This window comes from Danio rerio, chromosome 7 (assembly GCF_052040795.2).
Source record: "Danio rerio strain M-AB ecotype USA chromosome 7, GRCz13ab, whole genome shotgun sequence".
Lineage (NCBI taxonomy): Eukaryota > Metazoa > Chordata > Actinopteri > Cypriniformes > Danionidae > Danio > Danio rerio.
Window position 1 is genome coordinate 17,137,504 of NC_141027.1, and position 9,284 is coordinate 17,146,787.

General features: G+C 34.4%; 1 protein-coding gene and 1 long non-coding RNA gene across 2 annotated transcripts in view; both read right to left on the minus strand.

The window, feature by feature from the left end:
- Positions 1–9,284, minus strand: part of LOC147835938 (uncharacterized) — a 939,756-nt gene that overhangs the window by 590,583 nt on the left and 339,889 nt on the right. The window lies entirely within an intron of this gene.
- Positions 1,387–5,055, minus strand: LOC100535819 (uncharacterized). Its single transcript, XR_015495444.1, has 2 exons — positions 4,942–5,055; positions 1,387–3,572 (listed from the first exon to the last, which is right to left on the minus strand). It is a non-coding gene; the product is annotated as an uncharacterized LOC100535819 (long non-coding RNA).

The window sequence follows — 9,284 nt, forward strand, 5'->3', positions numbered from 1 at the left end:
TTGTAATAATTTGCATCAATAAATGAAGAGCTAACTTAAAATCTAACTTAAAACATTTTAGAAAAACTAATGATACATTGTTATATTAAAGTAACATTCTAGCATGTGTCCTAATGAATGAGCTATTCATTCAGCAGATTTGTTCAGAATGCTGATTCATTCAAGAATGTGGGTCACTAAATCTCTGATTCCCCTGTGAAATAAAATCCAAAGCTACATCATTGCTATAATCCACTAGCATTTGGCTGTTAGGTTGCTGTTAATGTCAAGCCCTGATTGCATATAGGAAAAATATGCATTGTTACTTTATAAACCTGACATACAGACTGGCACAATGCTTCTTGAGCGATGTAAGACTCGCTTGGTGCTGAAAGACGTTTTTCAACATGGCAAAAGCACAGCAGAAGTTCATCATTTGGTGTTTTGAGTATACCTCATTGACCATTTTGGCCTTTTTTTCGTGTACAGTACAAATCTTGCATTCAATGTGAAAGTGTAACAGACTTTTGATTAATATTATAGTGTATTTGCTGCTTTATAATGCAAGGATGAGTTGTATATAAATATATATATATATATAAAACTATCTTTGATTCTCTATTAAGGAACATGGCTTGAACGGATAAAGTGAGTTTCCTTGCATGGGAAAGCATAATATATGGGGCTATTCAGTGTTTTCACCTTCTTTTACCTTGTTTAATGCTGTATGTATGGCACTACGGGGTTTTTAAGTTAAAACTTGCTTCCATTTCACAGTGTTCGTCATCAATCCTATGCAACATCATCGTGGATTTCAAAACGGAAGCCAAATATCGTAGCTCTGTAATGCTTTCAGCACTGCCAATATGTTGTGTGTACACTGTGTAAATAAGGATTTGTGAATAATCTTAGGATACGTGCCTAATATTAATTTACTTTGCTGGATTATGATGATGCTGATGAAGTCGTTTCAAGCACAAATGTTGTGTGTGATTGTTGGAGGGCTATACAGTAACCGAACGGAGCTCATGTCACTGAATGTGTAATTTCGCTGTAATATATGGGTGTAAATATTTGACTACCCTGCAGGCTGCATTTTGATGAGTAATCCTTTTTCTAGCCGTTTATAACAGCTCTTGGAGAATATGGAATATTTTGTGTAAAGTTCCTTTTTCCATCTTAACAGTTGTCTACGTTTTCTGACGGAGGATCTGTGAAAACGCAAACGATCCATGGAGATTTACTGATCACGCTACCGGTTTTAAATTATTTGTAATTCAATAAACTCAGTAATTATTTATTAATTGTTTATGAGTTTGTTTTTTGTGACTCCAAGCAATCACATTGGTGATATAAACACAATTATACAAGAAATACGTTTACAAGAAAAAACAATAATACACAACATACAACCCATAGTCTTATTTATACATGCACTAAAAATGTTTCTAAAATGTATATGACAGGATAAATGTTTTGGTCTGAAGCACATGCAAAAAAAATTACCATTGAGCATAATCATTTACACATTTTGCAATTTACACATCTTGTTTAATATTGTCTGACACAGTTTACAGAGAATATTGAATTTCATATTTTCAATATAACCATATATAGTAAGGTTAATGGAGTACATGCAATATACTTGCAAGATTTTTCAGTAGTAAGTAGTAATAGTATAATAGTAAACAACAGGAAAAGATTACCAGATACATATTTAATTTTCACCAATGAAATTGCATTCGATTTGTATTGCAAATTATTACTACTTAGAAAAAGCAAACATCTGATTTTAGGTTGTGAGTACTAATAAAACCCTACACCATTAAAATTAATCTATGGAAGCTGGTTAATGTGCTGTATCACATAATGTTTGAGAAAGACAAGATTGAGCCTCATAGGGCTGCACAATATATTGTTTCAACGTTGATTACACAATATGACAATCCACAAAAGTTTCATTGCAGTATCTGCAATGTCAAGTTGGGATTATAATTAAACCGTTCAGAAGATGCAACTTTTTGTGAGGTCATCACAAAGTTGAACTCTAAAAATATAAATTGTAGGCTACTGAATCATTTATACAATGACAAATGTAGTGTTCTTTTACATTTGATTATTGAAACATTTTAATAAATTGCACAGAAAACCATAAAACACTATCACTCCTATTAAAACACTTTTATAACACTATTAGTCTATCCTTGTATTTTGTTTATTATATTTTATAAACCCTCCCAATCAATATAAAATCAGGAATCATTTCTAAATAGAAGTCATCTTGTGAAATGATTTTCATATTGTAATCTATATCGCAGTCATACTAAATATCGCAATGTCTTTTTTTTTTCTTCGTAATAACGTGTAGCCCTAAAGCCTCAGTTATGCTTGGTTTGAACCTGTTGGGGTAAACCAATCTCCTAAACATCTCTTTAGTCTTTGCTTATCCGTTTTCTTTCCATTGCATATTTAGCAATTCCATACCAAACCGCTGGTTTACTTTGCAGGCCATATTGACCTAGAAAAAGCTGCTGAAGGCAATTCTGTGCATCTAGAAATCTGTCAAGCTTAACTAAATATCCTTTGTCTTTTAGTCTAATAATCCAATAGGGTTCATCTGCAAACATTATGTATTTCTCAGAAGTCTTTAATAAATCAGTCAACACATTAAAATCCAAATACAACTTTCTCTCACTTTCCTCCTTAAAGGCTTTTGCTATATTACTGATTTTATCATCACATGTCATTGTTACTCCTTCTCTTTTTGGGTCAAAGTTTTTAGCACATCTGGGTAAATACCAAATCATTTGTTTACCCTTGGGATCCATGTTTTCAAGTGACAATTTTAGGTCTTGTAAGAAGGGCTCTGTATAGTCCTCAAAGCTTTCGACATTCAGAAACCACCCTTCAAAGTTTAATCGGTGGGCAATGTCCACCAGTTTCTGTAGGATCTCTGCTTTTGCCAGTTCTGCAATGTTGTTCCGATCTCCCCCAAAGGGTAGAGGTGACAAAAAAACTGTGCCGAATATCCCTACTCCATTATTATGTGCCTCATCGATCCAAGCTGGGTCAGGAGCAACTACTGCTCCTTCTTTATGTGACCCACCAAAAAAGACAAACTCTTTAATATACTGCCAGTAGTCTAATCTTATCCTGTTTTCCTCTGTTATGACTTCAGGAACTCGTTCACAGGTCGGTCTTGCTCTGAATAGTAATGTGAAGTCTTTGTGTGTGCTCTCATGTTCTTCTCTTGACCACTCGTAACTAAATCCATCGGTTTGAAGAGGCACTGTTGAAGGACTCAAATAATCCGAGAATGTCTGATCTTCAGAGTAATCTTTAAGTTCAGGGCAATCATTAACAGCGTTGCCTGGTTTGTTCAAATACCAAGTGTACGTTTTTTTCAATATGGGATCAGCCATTTCTTTTTCCTTGTTTTCGTTTAGAAAAGGTATCTCTTCATAAATGATCCCCTCAGGGACACCTCATGTGCTTTATTCAGTGTTAAATGCTAACAATGTTAGTTTGAATGCCATTTTAGAAGATTTTTATTGTCATATACTGAAAGCAGCAGCAGATAGTTCACCTCAGATCTGGAAAATAAAATAAACCGTTTGAAATTGAACTTTAGAACTGAGACTCAAAACCAACACATATCAGTGATTCAGCATCTACATTTAATAATGTAAAAGTTTAATATGGTTAATATGTATTAATTAGATTATAAACCTGACCATTTGGTTGGAATGCAGTAAGTGCACTATTCTGGACCACTGAATGGCTGTAATTAAATTTCTGTCATGTTTTGTGTGTTGCAAACAGCCAAATTGCTAATGGCTGCAAATCTCGTCACGTAGCGTGTTGTTAGGGCACAGGGTTACAATGTAACCTGCTCACCTAATGTTTATGCTCATAATACTTATACTATTTGCTAATTAATAACCTCATATGGAACTGAATCTATCTTATTTCGAATTGTGCTACAATCCACTGGAGGTCACATTTCGGTCATGGGCGCATGCTTTAAGAGCCTTTCTGACTGAATGAAGGAAATATGCGATTTTAAAACAAGGCAAACTGGGGTGCTGAAATATAATTGGCTAAACTGGCATTGGGCATGTTAAAATTACCAAACGTTGTGACAGACGTTCTGGCACAGAAAATACATTTTCAAAGCAGAATATCTGATTTCAGCCTTGTTTTTCAGATAAACAATAATGTTCACTTAGAATGTTTCTTAAATATCTGCAAACATATTATGGTATTTTTACCATAGAAGTCTCAAAAACTTACATATAGCACCTTTAACAAGCATAGATTTAAATTTTAATATTAAATTAGTATATGTTTAACTGTGATTAATAAAAATTGTTCATGCTTAATGTTAGTAAATAAATTAATTATAATAAAATCATATGTTGTAATGGTAATATTATAATGACATATTATATAATACGTTGTATATTTATGATTATTATTTTTCTTTTTTTCTTTTGTAGAAACACTCTGAAATACTCTGAAAAAAATACCAGATTGTTACGCCCTATTGAAATATTATGTAATATTCCCTTCTGCTGTGTTTACCTTGTGCACAAAAAAATATATATACCATGGGTAACTGGTAAGATCCACATTTCCCTACAGCGGCATTATGTAACTCTCACTCCTGTTTCTAAATAATTCTTTAAAAAAAAAACAAAAAGTAGGTGTAAATTTCATGATCTCAAAAGCCCATCAGGTTTGGTGGCAAGTTTTGCCGAAATGTGTAGTTGCAGCGTATAATAGTGTTATGTTTACAATAGCCATAGTAAAAAAGGCTTTTTAACCTTTTCACCTACTTTTCAAGTGCCTTGGACTTAAGTATAATTACACACTGTGTGGTTTCTTGCCAAAATAAACAAAAATGAAAGAGACGTCATTTTATACAATTTAAACAAGGTAATACAGTAGCATATTACTTACCAAAAGGTCTTTTGAAAATTTTGAAGGATTTGCTTGTTTTTTTTCACGATTTCATTATGTGTAAAATTTCACTGGGAACCAAACTTAAAAGTATCTGTTCTAGTGAACCGCTCCAAGAAAAATGATCACCTTGCTCCCTTTTTAACCTGTCTAGGAGAGTGGGTGGGGACCATTGTGGATCTGTGGGAGGTTTCTTTTTTTTTCATTCCACCGAAACAGACTTGCTTTGCAGACATTTACATCTCCAAAAATGTTTATTATTTAAGTGGTCAATATTGGGGTTTGAATGTTTTAAATGCATTTTATACAATAAATGTGCATCAATGCCATCAGTCAGTCATTGATTTATTTTGGGAATAAATTTGTTTTTAAAAAAATAAAGATGTATTAAAAATACAATTGCACTATTTCGTACTACGTGACTATCATTTTTATATTAATTGGCTCAATTTTATTCTGTAATGGACCATATTAATTTTAATAAGGACAGTGTCTGCTGGTAAGCAGAAGTCTAAAGTTGTGTTATCAACTTTAGAAATCTATTTATATAATGAGGAATGTCCAGCAGGTAAAACCTGTTGTGTTAAGAGGACTGTTTCCTCGTTCCAGTGAACCAGTTCTTCTAAGTCAAAGAACAGTTGAAATGCAGGCTGCCAAAAAGCTATTTATCAAGAAATATTGAAACTAAAGAGTCAGACTTTAGTCTAAAACTCAAGAAACTGTGCAGACTTTATTGTAAATGTGAATAATCAGTGTAAAACTGATACTAACTAAAATGTATTACATGTATTTATTACCTATATTTTTTTTAGTCATGTTCTTCTTCTGTATTTCAATCTCATTTCACGGCATAGATTTCACCTGCAACAACTTCATCTGAACCGGTGGTCCAGTGGAAACACACACTGTAAAAAAAAGTCTTGCTGCCTTACATTTTTTAGTTGAATCAAATTATCTTTTCTATTCATCTCAACTCACATAAATCATATGGACTAAACATATTGCAGTAGTTATAAAAAAAATAAATAAATAACTCAAACTTATTTGGAGGACTGTTTCCTCGTTCCAGTGAACCAGTTCTTCTAAGTAAAAAAACTGTTGAAATGCAGGCTGCCAAAAAGCTATTTATCAAGAAATATTTGAGTTTAAAGTAAGCAAGGTCTGCGTGCAGACTTTATGTATGTGAATACATAAATATGAATTAGTGTAAAACTGCTACTAACTAAAAACGTATGACATTTTAATACCTGTATTTTCAGTAATGTTCTTTCTGCTGTATTTCAATCTCCATTTCACTGCATAAATTTCGCCTCCAACAACTTGAACCACACAAATAATCCTTGTCCTTTAGCACAGTTTAAACTAAATTCTTAAAATTTCCTTTTTAAACAGTTAGTCTTATTTAGAACCATATCAGCCTGAAGAACCCTTTATCCTGATATGGTTCTTTGTGTCAAATTTTTTCCCGCCTTTTTTGTTTTTCAAATCTGTAATTGTCAAAACAGAACTAGTTTTCTCATCTACTATAAACAAAGTCAACAACAGTTAAATTATGTCTGCGGCTTTTCAGTTAAAGACAGTTTTCTCCTTCACAGAGTTACAGAGATATTAGTGATGAAACCTATTGCTATTTTTATTTTAAATGCATATAATAATAATTAATACGTAAAAAATATCAGAGTCAGGGTGTTGCAGTGGGTAGCAGGATCGCCTCACAGCAAAAAGGTCACTGGTTCAAGATTGGTCAGTTGGCATTTCTGAGTGGGGTTTGCATGTTCTCCCTGTGTTGGCGAGGGTTTCTCCCTGGTGGTCCAGTTTATACCACAGTCCAAAGACATGCGCTATAAGTGAATTCATTCATTCATTAATTTTCTTGTCGGCTTAGTCATGTATTAATCCGGGGTCGCCACAATGGAATGAACCGCCAACTTATCCAGCACGTTTTTTGCGGATGCACAGGGAGAACTTGCAGTTTGCATGAAACAAAGAAACGCCAACTGAGCCGAGGTTTGAACCAGCGACCTTCTTGCTCTGCATCGCGCTATAGGTGAATTAAAAAATGTAAAATTGGCCAGAGTGTGTATGGGTATTTCCTGGTGTTGGGTTGCAGCTGGAAGGGCATCCACTGCGTAAAAACATGTGCTGAATAAGTTGGCGGTTCATTCCGCTCTGGTGATCCCTGCATAATAAAGGGACTAAGCCAAAAAGAAAATGAATGAATGAATGAATGAATGAATGAATGAATGAATGGTGGCACAGTGGCACAGTGGGTAGCGATGGCGCCTCACAGCAAGAAGGATGCTGATTCGAGCCTTGGCTGGGTCAGTTGGCATTTCGGTGTGTTGGCATGTTCTCCCCGTGTTCATGTGTAGGACCTGTGTATGACTTGTAGGACTTCATGAAAAAGTACAGAAAGATAAAGTTTGTTGTGAGAAAATTACTCAGAGTACTATCATTTATTGTATGTGAAGAAATGTAGTTTATATGAAGACAATAATAATTTCCTCAATTCAATAGGAAACAGTGAAAAATCAATAAACTTAATTAATTAAAAAAAACAATAAATGGCTGAAAATATTGAACTGAACAACATATATTTACAAATACAATTAATAAAATACAACAGAATTAATGCATTAAATCAAAATCTAGTATGGTAAATATTTTACATAATACTGTGTTCAATCAAAGCGTAAAATAGTAGAAAAATAGTTGTTACAATTTATACGCAGCTGAATTCGGGTTAGTCGATATTTCAAACAGCAGGTGACACTGTCTGAGAAAACGACAGGTCTGGAAGTGCAGTTCTGAGCGTGCAGGTTGGGTCTCCGGCCCTGCAGCTTTATGTTGTGCCAGTTGAACAGCCTCTGTGCTATCCATCATATCAGAGGAACCACATGTGGTTTGAAAAAGCATTTTGTGTATTTGTTATCTTAAAAAATCTTTAAAAATAATCTTAAAAAAGCTCAATACTGGGCTATGATTTCTGTGCCAGGGGTGCCAAACGTGGATGGCCAGTGGCCACTGTCCTGAAACCTTGCTCCAGTTACAATTAAACGCCTTCAGGTCTTATTCATATATCTGCGTTGGGAAAGTTAAAGCTAAAATTTACAGGACCGTGGCACTCCAGGGCCGAGGAATAGGCTATGTAAAAATATAAATAACGTGTTTTAATACCAATTAAACCCACTTTTATTCCCTTAATATGGCTTAGTACATCTTTGCTTTTAACTATGCTCAATTATGTCAAGTGGTGCTCGCTGCAGAGCCATTTGAGGAGAGGTGAGCTCCAGAGAGGGATAGCTTAAGCTTGAGCTCCACCTTTTTTGCACTTCTTCTACGAGTGATGTCACTGGGGGTAGGGTTAGGGGTGGGGTTGGTGTACGCATTAAAACAGCTTACAGGAGGAGGAGCGACAGCTCATGCTCCCCCTCTCTGGAGCTCACCTCTCCTCAAATGGCTCTGCAGCGAGCACCCTCTCAATTATGTGCCGTTTGCGGTGTCTTGTTACCATAGTTACAGTATGATGTTAGGAACGTCATTTAAAGAGTACCCTTTTCTTTATAAAAACAGAAGCATCATACCAGAGCTTTTTAACATAACCACAGTGCCAAAAAAGATGGGGTACAGTTTCCAAATGCAAAGGACAAAAACAGCAATTTATATCAATATCCTTTTTAAATTTACTTAGGAAATGTTTAACCGGATAGAATTTATGAAGTAGTTTAAAAGATATTTCTTTGATCTTATTTGTAACCAAAAATTTGTGAGGCAATGACCAAATACTTTCCCATTTAGGAATTCTTACAAAATTATTCCAATAGGTATAAAGCAAGGTTTAGATACAACTTGATTTACAAATAGAGAGCGAATAGATTTGTTATTTTTAGACTGTGAGAAACAAATTTTACCACACACTGTATCAACTAGATTGATTATGGGCTTATAAATCCAAGTTACACCTCTAAACAAGGAAACAATATTAGAATTAATTGGAGAGAAAACAAGAGAAAATTCCTTGGGAGTTACAGGAAAGTTAAAATGTACAAGAAACTCGTCATATGTCATAAGATACCCTTGAGTGTTAAACAATTGACAAACTAACACAATACCCTTTTCAAACCACCTCTCCAAAAAGATACTCTTGCATTTATACAAAATACATCTATTGTTCCAAATAAAATAACGTTGTGGTGAAAAATTGTGCTTGTTGATCAGTTTCCACGCCAACAAGGCTTGAGCATGAAAAGCAGAGAGCTTCACTGGTAATTTCTCAATTTTATAATCGCATAATAATAAAAAGGAAAGACCTCAAAGTTGGTAAAAAATAAAATTGGGAATAA